This window comes from Vicugna pacos, chromosome 9 (assembly GCF_048564905.1).
Source record: "Vicugna pacos chromosome 9, VicPac4, whole genome shotgun sequence".
NCBI lineage: Eukaryota > Metazoa > Chordata > Mammalia > Artiodactyla > Camelidae > Vicugna > Vicugna pacos.
Window position 1 is genome coordinate 13,056,704 of NC_132995.1, and position 16,804 is coordinate 13,073,507.

At 49.4% G+C, this 16,804-nt stretch overlaps 1 protein-coding gene across 10 annotated transcripts in view; it reads right to left on the reverse strand.

The window, feature by feature from the left end:
• SIPA1L3 (signal induced proliferation associated 1 like 3) overlaps positions 1-16,804 on the reverse strand; it is a 214,753-nt gene that overhangs the window by 135,069 nt on the left and 62,880 nt on the right. For 3 of the 10 annotated variants that reach the window (XM_072967153.1, XM_072967154.1, XM_072967155.1), the window contains exon 2: positions 12,393-12,577. The exons of the other annotated variants lie outside the window; for them this stretch is intronic. The gene's annotated coding sequence lies outside the window, so the exon portion shown is untranslated. The remainder of the gene's footprint in view (positions 1-12,392; positions 12,578-16,804) is intronic. 10 annotated transcript variants of the gene reach the window in all.

A 16,804-nucleotide genomic window follows, 5' to 3' on the forward strand; every position in this document is an offset into this window, starting at 1 on the left:
AGCCAGTGTGAATCGGGGAGAGCCTGTCATTCACAACAAAAATAACTGACTGACAGAACTGAGAGGGACCTCAGAGATCAACACAGTGCTCCTCCATGTTTGGGGGAACATAATCCTTCTGAGGAGCTGACAAAAGTAAACTATGTCACGTCTCTCCAGGAAAACACACAGAAAACCGTCTCAAGGATGTCACAGACCTCTGAAGCCTCGGTTCACAGGAAATGAGTGAAGAACTCTTCAATCTAGTCTGATCTGCCCACTTGATGGATAAGGAAACTGAGGTTCAGAATGCTGAGATGACTTGCTTGGGGCCAAGGTAGCTAGAGGCAGAGCCAGGTCTCCCTAGGGCCCCAGGCGGTTCAGTTTGAATTCCCGTGAGCATGGCCCTTGGGGAGTCCGCAGAGGGTAAAGGACGGAGCGTGAGGCTCCGGGCCTCTGCACCCCCATTCACCTACAGCAGCTTCACTTTTCTCTGTTTTATAAAATGGCCTTTCAGGGAAGTGTCTGCAAAAGTTCTATTATCCCGCAATCAGCATCCTGAAAACCAATCTCTTGTATCGCATTTCAAGGTATTTACATGTTAATGACCTTGGTTTTGATCCTCACTGAAATCCTGTCAAGCCTGGCTCTGTGAGAGGCGCTTCTGCAGGGCCCAGGAGACCAGGGTGCTGCTCCCCTGGCCCCAAAGCAGCCTGTGCACCTGGCCCTTCTGTTCCTGCACGTCTGCCCCCATATTTCCATCAACTCACTCACACCTCTCCACGAAGACCAAGTAAGGAAGAGGGGTGGCTGGTCTGACCAGTCGGAGCCTGTGACTGTTGCTGGCACCCGCTTTCCCAGGGGGCAGGGTTACCAGCCCCAGAGCTGCGACCCGACCTACCACCTCTTCTTTCCCTGAGCCCAGAGATGGCTGCTTCCTCTTCCACTTTCTGTCTTGGAACAGGACACACATCCTGGGCACCCAACCTCTAAGGTGACCTGGTCACACGCACCCCTCCTGACCAGGTGGTGATGGGGGCAGCCAGTTGTGGAAGCTGCTGATCTGGGCATTTAGATTTGAGGTGAAGGAGGACCAAGCCCACTGGGGCCTTTGCTACAGCTGCATTCTCCTTTCTAGGCTTTACCACAGCTTCATACTGGGGCATCAGGGACCTACTCACCTACTAATAAAGTGGTTCAATCATCCTTCATTTAGAGACGATTCCCATTATTCCCATCTCACCCGGTCTTTGAAAGAGTAACTTAGGAAAACACCTGTTCATTCAACTGCCTCTACCCACCTGCTGACAAAGAAAAGCTGCTTATGTGAAGAAAGGACTTTGCTTTGGGAAAATCTAGGCCCTCAACTGCTATACCGTATGACAGCCTCAGGGATCATCTTGTAATGAATCACGTTTTCTTTTACGACCTATATTCCATTAATAGCATACACCAGCGAGTCAGCACTAAGTCTCTCACCGATTGATTCAGTCCACAAATATGACTAAGGCTGGATCACTGACTTCAAGGGTCTCATATCATCATCTTCTGTCCTTTCCTCAGGCTCTCCCTTGCCCCCTACCAAGATAAAGCATCGTGGTACTGGGCTCTGAACACAGAGCTCTGAGGACTCCTCTGTGCTGGGGGCCTAATGGCTGTCCTGCCCCCAGGGTAGCACAAGTAACTCCGTGGTAGAGGGGCATGCGACAGACCTCTGCAGAGAAACTGCTTGGGGAAGCATCAATACGTGACCATTTGGTGCCCAGCAGACTAGCCAAAATGTAAGTCTGACACCACCAAACGTACCGAAGTTGTAGAATAAGGGGAAGTCACTGTGTACACTGGGACAGACATTTTGAGAGAATGGTTTGGCAATTTCTTATAAAGGAAAAGAGACAGTGATCTCAGTGACACACTTTACCTCCTCCGCTGACTGCCAAGTTCCCAGACTCATGTGGCCTTGCAAATTCTCATTTTGACTTGAAGCGTGAGGCTTTTGCTTTGATTTTACTACATGCCAGGTACTGTTTTCAGTTAACTATCAACTCATTTAACCATGATAACAATCCTGTGAAGTCGGGTCTACTAGCATCCCCATTTTTAACAGACCGGAAAACTGATGCACAGAGAAGTAACCTGCCCAAGATCACACAGCCAGGATGGACGAGAACCCAGTGGGTCTGGCTCTAGGACTACCAGCAATGCCACTTCCCAAGCACAGAGTTAGGAGTAAAGGTTTGGCCTTGAACCCAATCTCATTCCACACTCAGACATTGTTTTCAGGTGGATCCAAGACCTAAATACAAAAGGAAAACACAAGTATGGCTAGAGGGTAACATAGAAGCATGCCTTCACTTTGGGGTAAGTGATGGGTTCTCATCCAGGGATTCCAGGAAAGTCTTTGCCCTCCTCACAGAGTCACATCCACACAGTCCTCTGCCCCTTTGCCAGTCTGTCTTTTTCTAGCTTGGAATGTGGATGTGATGCCTGGATTTGAGAGGTTCCCTCTTGTCCCCAGAACACTACTCTGCTGGAACAGGAGGGCTGAACCCTGGGGGTGCCCCAGCCTCTTGGGGAGGGGGGTGCAGCAGCCATCCTGTGGCCACCAGGGGACAAGAGAGTCAGAGCAGCACTGGCGTTGACCCTGCCAAGCCTCTGAGCCCCATCCTCTCCGTCCAGATGTTATAGGACATAGACTGTGATGTGTTGAAGTGACAGTGTCCCCTGTATAGTTGGATACTTGCAGCCAGATGCATTCCTAATGAGAACCTTGCTATGGACAGGCTGGGCCGTCACCCCAGAGAGTCTGTGATCAGCCACTGTAGGGACCTGACGGTGTCTCCAAAACCCTCAACTCAGAGGTGAACTTTGGGAATCAAAGGTTTCTACCAAGCATGCTGATCAGAGGCATCAGACAGATGACCTGGTGCCTGAATTAATTCTCAGGACCTAAATGAGGAACAGCCTTCTTTCTCCCCACAGACCTCAAAGAGCAGTCGGGGAGACCATGATTTTAAAGGACAGGCCCAGCCCACGGGCACAATTGCTTTGTGGTCTGCTGGCTGCAGGCTCACGGGCTGGGGAAATCCTGCAGAGCTTGTGAATCCTTTTTCCTCCTGTCACCAGGCATTTGCTGGATGTGCCAAGAGCTAAGCCCGTTCCTGCACTCCTATGAAAACAGCTTGTCAATGTGCTTTCGACTGCTGAGTGCTCTTCCACAAAGCACTCTCTAGACCTCAGCTCATCAGATGAGAGACAGAACACTGGCCAATCTACCAAAATAGGTCAGGCTTTATTTTTAATCCTCTTATTCATTATATATATTGAAAGGGAAGAATGAAAACACCATCATTAGCAGTGGGAATGTCTGCGGTTACCTAATCTCTCTGTGCCTCGGTCTCCTCATCTGTAAAATGGGGATGAGGAGGAAGGAAATTACTCCATGAAAAGTATGTACAGCAGGATCTGTCATGTAGTAAGTGTTCAGTAAAGGTCAGTTATCATTAGTCTAATTGCTGGTGATTGGTCAGTTTTTTGAACTGAAGGCCCTTGAGAAGCTTCAAAATCTCACCTTCTGGTCAACCAGACAGAGAAAGGCACTGCTCTGATTCTGGCCACTCACGGAAAGAGGGAGGCTTGAAGGTCCAGGCCAGTGGGCAGAAGCTGGCTGCCATGGCCCAGGGTACTAAGGGCAGGAGGTGGACTTGCTGGTGCTCGCTGACCGCCTAGTAGTGATTCTTCCCTTTCTTCTTGGAATGCTCAGCTAAGACTACATTTCCCAGCCTGCCTTGCAGCTATGCGTGCTCAACAAGAGGTAGGCAGATGTTGCTGTGAGACTTCAAGGAAAATTCCTGACCAAGAATAAAGAGCTGGACTACACTTTTGTGTCCCTTCCCTACCCCGAGTCCCACCTGGACTACAGACTCACTGGCTTGACTCCAGCAGTCACAGTGGACCACGAAGCCAACTCACAGATGAAAGCTTTGTGCTAGGAGTGGTTAAGTAGAAAGATAGAAGGATCTTGCTTTACCTGAGGACAGTGGAGCTGCCACCCCAGCCCCAGATGGCCGATCTCAGGACATTTTACTCATAAGAGAAACTACCTTCCACTGAGTTTACAGCACTGTTACTTCTGACCTCTGCTACTGGCAGCCACATGTGCTTTCAGACGATACTGTGGCTTACAAAGCAGATGACCAATGGACAGTGTTCTACAAAACAGAAATCCTTCTAGCAACCTCCACCGTTTAAAGTATCCTCATGCCTTAGGACCAGACTCCTGCTCTCTCTTCAACAGCAGGTAGAAAGCCAGCTGCAGAATTTCCCACAGAATGGGCTTACAGTCATTGTGGTTTAGGAGGAGAGAACATGAGAACTAGATGAGCAAGACTGAGTCTTTCATCCAGCAACTGTTCAGCACCACCCAGCGCTGGGCTCTGTGCGAGGCAGGGTGCTGGACACGGTGAACAAAAGCAGAGAAACTGCCCTTACAAAGCTTACAGTCCAGGACAGGGGACCGGAGATAAACAGGCAAGCAAATACACAGAAGTACAGACGGTGAGAAGTGCCACGATGAACAACACATGGCACATCCACGCAGTGGGGTGGTGCACAGCTCTCAACAGAACGAGTACTGATTCACGTAGAATATGGATGAACACTGAGTGAAAGAAGCCAGTCACAGAAGACCACACATATGATTCCCTTTATATGAAACGTCCAGAATAGGCAAATCCGAAGAGACAGACAGTAGGCTAGTGGTTGCCAGGGGCTGGGAGGAGGCGGAAATGGAAGGAGAGTAACCGCTAATGGGGACAGGGTGTCTTTTGGGGTTGATGAAGCTGTACTAGAATTAGATCCCGGTGATGGTTGCACAGCCTTATGAATACACTAAAAACCACTGAACAGTACACTTTCAAAGGATGAACTTTATGGTATGCAAATTATATCTCAAAAGACACTCAAAGGGCTATCCAGACTGAATTACTGGATTGGTAATAAAGTCTCTAATGAAAGTTTAAAAAAAAGAATATTCCTGGAGATGGAGGAGGATGGAGGAACATGTGAAAGAAACTCAGGGAAGCCTGCCTGCCCAGATCACTGCGGCAAGGGAGGGAGGAAGTGTTAGGGGACGTAGCAGAAGCTCGCGGGGCTGGTGAGCCACCGTCCGCCATATGCTTTTTATTCTAAGTATGATGAGAAGGAGGAGAATGATGCGCTCTGACGACACTGTTGAAAGACCCCCCTGGCTGTTGCCTAGAGATTGTCGGGGTGGAAGAGAAGCAGGGAGAAGAGTGAGGTGGCTGCTGTTCTGATAGCCGGGAGAGACAGTGAGGGCTGGGACCAAGGTAAGGGCAGAGGAATGGAAAGGAGGAGGCTGGTGAAGGTCTGTTTCAGGTCAAGGAAGAACACACCTTGCTGATGGACTGGCCACGGGTTGGGGGCACTAGGGGGAGTGAGGCAGAGAAGGAAGATTTGAGACTGCTCTTTACATGGTCTCATGAGTCTTTCCAAAGTGGTTTTCTGCCAGATTCAAGTCATGCACAGCACAGTGAGAGCAGATCACCAAATGCCTGTTACAAGAATTTAATGAATGAACAATCACTGCCTATTTTTTGGTAGGGCATATTTTTGTATTTTCAATAAAGACATGAATTCTCTCTCTCTCTCCCTCTGTGTGTGTGTGCGTGTGTATGTGTGTGTATACACACACATACATATAGACATAATATCCTTGCCTGTACCTGTTTTTCTCCCATCCACTGGTACATAGTGGTCCACCAGACACCACCAACTACCCAAACCAGAAATCTGAGAATACTCTTTTATACACATACACATGCCCTAAGCAAGATAAAGCCTCAGAGTCAGTAATAACCAGGTCCTTCCTTCTCTGAGGGGGTCAGAGGAACAGACAAGCCAGTGAGAAGTGAGCTCTCACTCCTGATGAATGACCAGCAGGGGAGGAAACAGAGGAAGAGATGCTGCTCCAGAGACAGGAAGTACTCTCTTTCTTTTCAGTGGTGGCAGGAGGGTAAGGGACACAGTCAAGAGAGGGGAGATAGCACTGTGAATAAATGTGGTCTAGTCGAGGTGGGGAGCCTCAGTTTGAGAACAGCCACAGCAAGTGAAGCCCAGCAGGAGATAAAAGACAGGTTATGACCCAAAGGGGTCATGAGCTCCAACCCACTGACAGCCACATGCATCCTGAGGGGAACACCAGAACCTGGAGGAATGCATCCTTCTCCTGGGATGAGGAGCAGGAAAGGGGAAGGGGTGCAGAGTGCCACAGAGAACAACTCCAGGGCTACCATGATCACAGAGCAAACAGAGCCCCCAGAGTGGCACAACCCAACAGTGCTGTGGGGATGTGTCCACCCAGAGCCTTCCTGCGTGTCCACTAGCCCCAGTAGTAGGGCTCGTCTATTTTAAGAGCAGGGGGTGAGACTTCACTGTACATTTTTTTGTGTGTGTCATTTGAATCCTTTATCACGTGCATGTACTGCTCATTCAAAAATAAGTAAGATTTCTTTTTTAGGCTGTCTTCTAAAAAGGTTGCAATGATTCACATGTCCTCCAGCAGCTTGGAAGAATACTTGGTTGAGCTCATTAATGCCCTATATTTTCTCCTTCAAGGCTATCCCTCCACCCCGCTTTTTTGACCTAGTACAAGCTCAAACATCAAATTTTACCTGCTTGTGATATCCACAGTCCCTCCAATTATGCAGCCCTTGGGCAGGCCGAAAGCAAACTCCCAGAGATACTAATTTTGATAAGTCAGCCTGGCCAGCACTTCCCAACAGCACCAGAGGGACACCCAAGCCGAGGGAGTCAGGTCTTCAGGGACCCAAGGGCACTGACGGTAGAGAGACAGAAGCAGGGCCCTCTCTCCTTCCACACTTGTTTTAACTCATGCTGGCTGAGCTGCCTCACTACCCCAGAGTTCTCCAAATGCCCAAAGCCTCTCAGAAAGGGCGAGGGAGGCCTGTGGCAGCAGCTGCTGCCCATCACACCTGCGCTCTCGAGAACAAGTCCAGATATGAGAAACAGGAGGGAACAGGGGATGAAGAATACAGAAGAACCAAGCTTAGAGAAACAAGAGGCCTTCTCGTTCACTTCCTACAGGCCAGTCGGCCTCCAGGGCTGGCCCAGAACCAGAGGCCTCACCAAGCCACTGCTTTTAAGCCCTGCTGTGACTCACGTCACAGGACAACAAAGCTGATCCCAGGCAGAGAGTAAGGGCCCCACACAACACACACCTGCTGCGGCAACACTGGCTGAAGCTCTGGACTAACCTGTGCAGGGAGGGGCCTGGACGGAGCCAGATGAGAAAGCGACTCTGGGGAAGGGGAGGGGATGGGAGAGCATGAAAATATTTCAAAATTGGCAGCAAGTCCACACAATTCAGGGGGTGGATTCAGGTCATTCTGCAGCCCACACTTGGGCCTGAGCTGAGCAAGCGAATAGGTAGAAAAGGGACTTCTGGGGGCTAAAAATACTAGTTTTTACAGCTGGTTACATGAGTGTGTCATTTGTTAAAGTTCATCTAGCCTCACACACTTTTAGTATGTGCCCCTGTCTTTTTCTAGATGCATAGTATGGTTTAATAAAAAGTTTAAAGAATTAAACCATTTTGGCTGCCCAGAATCTTTCCAATGATTTGGGAATTTCCCATCTATGATCCTTTGTGGGAGGCTGGGCCTGCCTCCCATGGAACAATATTACAAAGGCTGGGGACAGGCTCTCACAGCCTCCCTTGCAGCCAGGGCACGGGGGCAGGATCTGGGCTCTCCTCAGCAGGTGCACCTTCCTCCACAGCTTAAATCTACTTGGAGAGCCGGGGCTTCTTCCCCTTGGTGTCTGGAGCCCAGAGCTGCAGCCTGGCACATGGGAAGGTCTCACTGTGACCTGATGAGCAAAACTAATCCCCCTCCCCACCTCCTCCCCCAGCACCAAAATGACAGGATCTGACCATTCTGCACTTGGGGATGCATTCATTCTTTCAAGAAATGTTTGCTGAGTGTCTACCTGGAGCCAGGCACTGCTGTGGGCACCGGATGAACAGGACATCAGAGCTGGCGACTCTGTGCGGAAGATGAACAATAAACAAAGTAACTAAAAGCTACAGCAGGTCAGGTAAGTGCTATAGAGAAAAGCAGAGAAGGGAGATGGGGACCTCCCTAAGAAGACATCATATGCACAAAGGCTTGAAGGATGTGAGGGGCGAAATACATGGTAATGAGAGAAGCCTTCCTTCCTGGTCTTCCTTCACTGGCAGGAAGAGCCAGTGCAAGTGTCCTGGGGCAGGTGCATAACCTGGTGTCTATGGAGCACTAAGGAGGTCCATGGAAGGAGCAAAGCAAGTGAGGAGAAGAGAAGGAGGAGATGAAGTCATAGATAATGGGGGCAGATCATGTGGGGTCTGGTTGGGGATGGTGAGGACTCTGGCTTTTACTCTGGGTAGCAGGGAGCCACAGAAGGGTTCTCGGCAGAGAGGGACAGATCTAACTGGGTGATAACAGGGTTCCTCTGGCTGTTATCCAACCCTCTCCCCTGACCAAGATGGAAACCAACCTCGAGGAGAAACAGAAGTCTGGTCATTTGTGTGCTAAATGTCTATGAGAAATAAACAAGCAGGCGCTCTCCACCCACTTCCTCCATCCATCAAGGCCTCATGCTGGCCAGCAGCACTTTGTAACATGATTAACAAACCACATTACACTGTAGGAAACCAGACCCTCCTCCACTAGCCACTGCGAGAATCCCCAAAGCAGATGGGGATGCAGTCAGGCCATGTGGCCGGAAAAGCGCCTTCTTGGTGGTCAGTGAGAGCCAGAATCAAATCCCAGCTCTGTATCTCAGCAGCTGTGTGACCCATGACTCATTACTAGACCTTTCTGAGTCCAAGCTTCCTTATCAGTAAAGGGGGGATGGTGGTGTAATTTCTACCCCTGAACAGGCTTGCTGGGAGGGTTAAATGAGGGAACATGGACCAAGTGACCGGCAAAGTACCTGGAGCCCCAAAGGATGTTAGTGAAACTGTTATAAGTAAAACACCATAGAAATAACAAGCGGCATTCTCAACTCCTCAAGTCTGAGGACGGCTCTTGGGCAAACCGGACTCTAATAATATTAAGCACAAGACTGAGGTGAAGAGTCCTTCAGCGGAGGGAGGACTTCAGAATGGAAGTGTCTTTCCCCTTCTAGCTATCCTCCATGGGATCACTGCCCGGAACAAGCATCATCAAAGCCAGAGAGGAGAGACGGGCCACAGATGGCCGGGGGAGTGGGCATCAGATGTGAACATCACAACCACTTTTCTCAGTGCTTCATGGGCAGAGATCCCCTCAGAAGAGACCTGGCCTGCATCTGAATCTTCCAAGGTGACTGAAAAGGAAATGTGAGCAAAGGGAGAGTTTTAGCTGCATAGGAGGCAGTCTTGGGGGAGTTCCCGCCTCCTGCCCCAGTCAGAAGAGAAGCGGGCCCTCAGTTTGTTCCATGCCGGGGGGCGGGGGGTAGTTGGGGAGCAAGGCCTCTGGGAGCCTCAGGTCCACATCCCACACAGGGGTAAGTTTCACTGCTCAGGCTCATTCACGTCCATTCAGTACGTACTTATTAAACAACTACTACGGGCCAGGCACTGCTCTAGACGCTGAGATACACTGAGGAAGGAAACAGAGATCACTGCCCTCAGAGCTGAGGAGAAAGGGGCAAACAAACATGTGACATCAGAAGATGACAAGTGCTCTGATGGAAAACAAAGCAGGGGACAGACAGTGACAAGGGAGGGCCACGTTAGACATGATGCTCAGGAAGGCCTCTGTGAGGTGGGGTCCCAGCCATTCAAACTGAGACCTGAAATGAAATCACACACACACACACACACACACACACACACACACACACACACACACGTGCATGATTTGGGACATGCCTGTCTGTCCGTCTGTACAACATATACATGTGCACAGAGCCAAGAACATGGCGCCTGCTGCAGACACCCGAGGTGAGCTGGTCTGATGGGACGCGTGCACTAGGGCGGCTTGGGACTGGAATCCTCATGAAATCTACACTCTTCCCCCAGGTTCCAGCATGCCCCTCCCAACTGAGAATTACTAATAACAGGTGTTCCCTTTCCTTCCCTTTTTCCTACTCGGCAGGGAACCACGGAAGGCACTCCCTGCAGGACCCCATTCTCCTGCAAGCAGCACAGAGCACCACTGTCTAGATGAACCTAACTGACCCTCCAGCCCCCGGGGAGTCATGGACGTGTAGGTCAGCCCCCAACGTCTGCTCTCCCAAACAGAGCTGTACTGAACCACCCTGGACAGAGATCACTTCTCACACTTGGGAATACCTGCAGGCAAAAATTCCTCGAAGTGAGACTGCTGGGCAAAGGCAGGGTGTGTGCAAGGGCCGTGCTGACCTTGGAGTCCCTTCAAAGCAATAGTCCTGCTTTCCCTCTCCCGGCTGTGGACAAGCCCGCCTGCTTCCCGGCAGCAGCCCTGCTCACTTTTTGGGCCCGCCCTCCTGAGACGTGAGAACTCTTATCTCAGCGTGATTTTCATTGGCATTTGTCTAATTATGTACAATGTTGAAATATACAGAATATGAGTATATAATGTATAGAAATACATACTGTGGTATTGGGATTTATAGTAAGAAATTCCTAGTTGATCTTTGTCTCTGGCAGAGTTCCTAAAACCCTGGGAATTTCCTAAGTGATGAGAGCAAAGTGAGCATCTTATGGTTTGCATGATTTGGCCTTTTGTCTTCAGTTCCTAAAGCAGTTTCAAAATGATAAAGGTGAAAGGAGTGTCCTGTTATTCAGAACACGCCCCTTTGAACCACACCTGAGTTTGTTAATGGAGTGACTTGTGGAAAGCCCCTGCGATAACCTGAGGACGGGGGAGGGCTGGCTGCCAGGGGAACCAACCTCGATTAGTGGGTTGGCACTTTCAGCCCCAACCCTGACCTCTGGGAAGGGGAGAAGGGCTGGAAATTGAGTTCAATTGGCATAATCAACTACGGTTCTGTAATGAAGCCTCTGTAAACCCTCAAAAGCATGGGGCTGGGAGAGCTTCCGGGCTGGCAGACCCATGGAGGTGCAGAGAGGGTGGCCCCCTCGAGAGGGCATGAAGTGCCACGCTCCTCCCCGTGTCTTCCCCTCCACATCTTCTCCTGGCTGTTCCTGAGTGTTGTCCTTTTTAACAAACAGGCAATCTAGTAAGTAAATGTTTTCCAGAGCTCTGTGAGCTGCTGTAGCAAATTAACTGAACCCAAGGGAGGGGGCTGTGGGAAACTCCGATGTAGAGCTGGTGGGTCAGAAGCAAGGTGGGGAGGTTGGGGGTGAGGGACACTTTGTAGGACTGAGCCCTTAACCCGTGGGACCTGATGCTACTTCCATGCAGTGAGTATCAGAATTGAGTTAATCACTTGATGGGGAAAAGCCACATATCTGGTGTCAGCAGGGAAGTAATGCTGCACTACAGTGTATGAGTAAAGAAGACACAGGATAAGTGTGTTTTTCCTTTACACACATACACGCGGGAAGCTGGTGTGCAACTCGATCCCACCAAAAATGGCTGACAGGTAAACCATGGGTTCTTACTACCTCCTACCTGTGTGGCCTTGGTCAAATGATCAGAGCTCTCTAGGACGGTGTCACTGCACATGCAGGGAGACAGGATAGCAAGTACTTGGTCAGGGCTGGAATCCCAGCTTTGCCACCTCCTAGCTGAGTGATGTGGGCAGGGTCACTGTGCACCACTTCCTTCAACTGTGAAGTCAGGATGATGACAATACTGGTCTCAGGGAACTGTTGTCAGGGTTTGACGAGATGACACAGGTAAAGGACTCAGGACAATCTCTGACACTCACTGCTCCATAAATTACTACCATCATTATTATATTCTGTTAAATGGGAGTAACCATTTAAAGGCTTACATACAAAAAGTGCTTAGTACAGTGCCTATTAAGCAGCCATTCAAAAGGCAGCTACTGTTAATTATATTACTATTATCACCTCATTCATTTCCTCAGCAAAACTCAGGAAGGCGTACCTTTAGTGGAAGGGGTCACACCTTTAACAAAACAGATTTGGCCCCTGCCTTTAAGGAGCTGACATCACTGAGGATGAAAACGCCCTAAATGTGTAAGCTGAGTAGTTCAGGGAAGAAGGGTGGAATGTGCGGTCTGGTTGCTGCGGTGATGCTCTGGGGAGATCTGAATGGCACGGGTAGGCCAGAATAGGGGTGCGGAGGTGGGGAACAAGACGAGGGAGAAGAGGAAGCACCCCAGGGATAGGGAACAAGTGCCATGTGCCAAAGGAACCGAAAGCAGGCCAGGTGGCTGGAGGGCAGAGCGTAGAGGGACCTGCGGGATGAGGCTGGGGCGGGGACCACAGCACGCACCTGGTGGGCTATGCTGAAGAGTTGGCCTTTCCGCAGGGGGCTGCTCTGGAATGTGGAAGATGGAAGGGACATCCCTCATCCTCCAGTGGCTTGGGAGTAAAATGAGGTTTTAGTGTCCTGACAGTGAGTGCAGCCCAACTGCTGTCCTCAGGGGTCCTGCTTAAATGACTCCTGGCTCAGAGGTCCTGGGAAAAGAACACAGAAGGCATGTAGGAGGGGACAGCGGGAACAGTGATGCTATTTCTGCCTACAGCTGACTGGCTCAGAAAGAGCACCTGACCTTAACTGGGCCTGTCTCAAGAACCCCTTCCCTGGCCCTGGTTAATGAGTCCAAAGGGAGACATTTTCTCTTCTTTGGGTTGTTCTGGGCTTTTTGGGAGCCTGTACTGCAAGGTGTACAGCTTGGTCTGTGGATGGTCGGGTTTCTCACCCAGCAGAAGGAAAGGCAGAGAGATGACAACTATGAGAGAACGAATAAAGCAGACAGGGGCGGGGGGCGAGCAGTGAGGAAGAGGATCCTGAGAGTGGCACTGGTGCCCTAGCTCCCGTCCACAGGGTGGCTGCTTCCCAGCACCCACTCCACCCTTCCCCACGAGTGGTTTTGGTGGGAGCAACCAGCCTGTTAGTGTGACCCCACCCCCTTGCCACAGTGACTGGTTCAGGGAGGGTCACATGACCTGTCCTAGTCCAACTAGATAGGAGCTTTGAAGCTTTGCACTATGGCTGGAGGACAAGATACTATCTCTCTCGGGCCAAGGATGAGAAGACAAAAACCTGGACCAATGCTGACAGCCAGACTGACAGGGAAGCCAGGTTTGAGTTGGTGTTTCTGTTACTTATAACCAAGTTAACTGGTACACTTGCTTTGGTTCTCTGGGCCATCCCAGCAGCCTCTGGTTAAATCTTCCCCTTTTTTTGCCTAAAATGGCAGGGTTTAAGGAGCTCTAAGAGAGCAGTATGGCAATTTGACCAACAATATAACTTGCCCTCTGCCACAGCTTACCCAGCTGTAAAATGGGGATAATAGTAATAAACACTTCACTGGGTTAAGAGGATTACATTTGGATTTAGAGTATACTTAGCACACTGTAAATTCTCAACACATTAGCAATGATTATTCTAAAGCACTGAAGGGTAGCTGAGAGGTCTCAATCCCAGAGAGCAATTAGCTACACCCGTCCTCCATCTTGTTTGCTGTTCCTTTGTTTAGACCAACAAGTCCTTTATTCACAAACAGTCCCAAAGAGCAAACAGCCAGCCCAGTTTCTGTCACGGGGGTGGCAAATCTAGCCTCAGTCGGGGATCTGAATGAAAGAGATTTGATTCAACTTCTCCAGTGGCTGGGTGGTGGAGGAAGCCCTCATGAGCTCATTTCTCCATCAAATACAAGTTGGGGTCTAAAGTTTCAAAACACAGGCCGGGACGTGCTGGCACAGTCCCACAAGAGGACAAAGGAAAGAGAGCCCGGGTCCAAGAGAAACCACGGCGGGGCAGGTTCCACAACTAACTCTGTCGGGAGGAGGCTCCCGGGTTGGCTCCTAGCCACATCCGCTCTCCGCACAATTACAAGGCAGCAGGAAGAAGGGACCCCGCCACGTCTGTATTTACAGCTGGGAACTGGCATGGGCACGGGAAACTTGGAAATAAACTCAGTCAGGAAGTGAGAACTGGAAGATGCTTCCATGGCAACGCCCATCTGGAGATCCCTGCCCACAGCTGGAAACATTCAGAAGCGAGGCTTATCAAAAGATGTACACCAGGTTCATTTTTTCCCTTTGCACCCGGAATATGTAACTTAAACTTCACTTTCTTGGGGGGCCTCTGGGGAGCCCCTGTTCTATGGCTCAAAAGAAAAAAATCTTACCCTTCTGAACGTTTAGAACCTGGGACCTAGCTGTGTGGCCTGGGACCTAGCTGTGTGGCTTGTGTCTTCCCTCTCTGTGGGCGGGCAAGCTATGTCTGCCTTGCTCAATGTACCGGGCCCAGAACAGATCTTCAATCAATGTTTATAAATAAATCAACTGCTTTGTTCCCTATTTATCGTTATTCGTAACTTCAGCTAACATGTAAGCAGTGAGCTGAGCTGCATGACACCTCATGAGGTACTTATTCCTGCCTTGCCCATTTCAAAAATGAGGCTCTTTCTCCGGGTCAGAACCACAAAAAAAAATGGGAGTTCTTTCATCTCAAGAGAAGGATGAAAGAGAGCGTGAATACCTAGAGCAAGGCTGAGCAGATGGAGGATGGACGGTGAGGAATTGGCTTTGATAGCAAGGATTTCCTGAGTAGAAATTTTATAGGGCTGGAGGACACCTCATCAAGAAAGGTCAAGACACAGGCTTCGGGACATGCAAAACATGAAACAGACAGCTACATTCTGGGAGAATTCCACCCAACTTCCCCAGAAGCCACAGCTCTCATGATTTCTTACCTTTTAAAATATTCTTCCTGTTTACGAAACTGGTAGGTGCCTGTGTACACATATAAAAAACTTGGAAAGTAAAGGAATGTGCAAAGAATATAAAGTTACCCATAATCTCCCCACCAAGCAAAACCACTAGAGTCATAGCTTCATTTCCTTCTAGTCTTTTTTTTCTCCCCAGTGTGAGGAGTACCTGTATACAAGAGTGGAGAGATTCTTCCCCTTTGAAGCCTTTCACTCGTGCTCTTCTAGATTTTAAACATCAAGTGAAAAATATTTTTAAATGGTGAAATGAAGTCTATTTCCCCAAACTACAGACCTGGGAAGGAAGGAGGCTTCCTCTCCTCCAATTTCTGCTTCCATCTGAACTGCTATTATAGACGAGTGGTTCTCAGTCCTAACTGTGCATGACTGTAACAGTAGGCTACAATCACTGCCACGGCTGGTATTAACTGAGCAACTACTACAGAAAAGGCCATTTTAAACATTTTACCAATAGTATCTCATTTAATCCTTACAATCCTATGAAGCAAGTATTATCATCACTTTATAGAAAAGGAAACTGAGGTAGGGGGTTAAGTGACTTTCCTGAGATCACATGGCCATTAAGTGGTGGTACTGGGATTCGAACCCAGGTCCCCTTTCCCCTGGTCCACAGTGCTCAAAACGCTGGCAACAATGACACCACCTATGAGCTTCAGGGCAAGGTTCCCAATGTCCCTGTTGCCAAGTCTGTCATCATGATTATTCATACTTCTCTCCAGACTCATTTCGTTTCCTACAGGAAATGAGAAATTGCTGAAATCCATCAAAAGTGAGATAGCCGGAAGCTACAGCTGACCACACGCACACATGGGCCTCTGCTGAGCTGCCTAAGACACATTCTTAAATGATGAGCTTTCTGGAGGGGTCCAGGGGTCAGTTCCTGGGTGGAACACCCTCCACTGACTGAGACCCCACCCAGTGCCAGACGGGATGTGAAAGCCCCTCCTTAACTTCACCTCACAGGGGGATGGAGAGTAGGCTTGGAAATTCACAGCCCACCACCTAATGACGCGTGCATCTGCAGAAAGGGCTGGGGCCACTGCTGCTTGACAGGGATGGGCAAGGACTGCTCTTGCCTGTTCAGAGGATTTGTGGGGCTACAGTCAATATTTAGTCACTGTGGAAGACCAGTCAGTTATGTTTCTGCCATCATCACACAGATCTTTGGGGGAAAGCAGCTCGTGACTGCCCCCACCCCATGGCAAAACCAGACCCATCACTGAGCGGGGTTTTCCCAGGAGTTAATCACCAGGGAGTTTGTCTCCCCTCCAGGTTGGGATGGGAAAACTTTATTGGGATTGCCTGGTTCAAGGAAGGAGATGAGAAATCGTGGCTTGGAGTCCAAAAGCTACTATCCTTCCAGGTGCTGAGCCAAAAGGGTCTCTCCACAAAGGAGATTCATGCAGAGAAGGACTCAGGGAAAGGAGGGCTGTAAGGATGCCATTTATCCAACACCACCTGTGCCTGGGACCTCCAAAATGCCCGTGAGCAGCAGAGGCTCCACTGTTCAATCTTTAGGCTGTGTGTGTGTGTGTGTGTGTGTGTGTGTGTGTGTGTGTATGTATGTGTGTGTGTGTTGGGGGAGCTGGGGTTCTTTTGTTGGTTTGTTTGTTTGGGTTTTTTTCTTTTTTGGTTTTGTTAAGATTCTAAAAAAGTAGAGAGAGTAGAGAGAGAACTCCTGATGTATTCAAATCCAGATTCAGTCATTACCAAGATTCTGCCACATTATCTTCATCCATTCCTTATCTATTCCTCCCCTCTCCCCTTTTCCTCCCACCCAAAGTATCTTAAAGTAAGTCCTAGACATCATTTTACCATTACCTGCTTCAGTTTGCAGGTCTGTAGTATACAGACATGTTCTTATGTGTCCATAATATTAAGCTGGTTTCTTTACTGATCAAAATAACAATACATTTTTTTCCTAGACGGTAAGATCCAGTGTTGA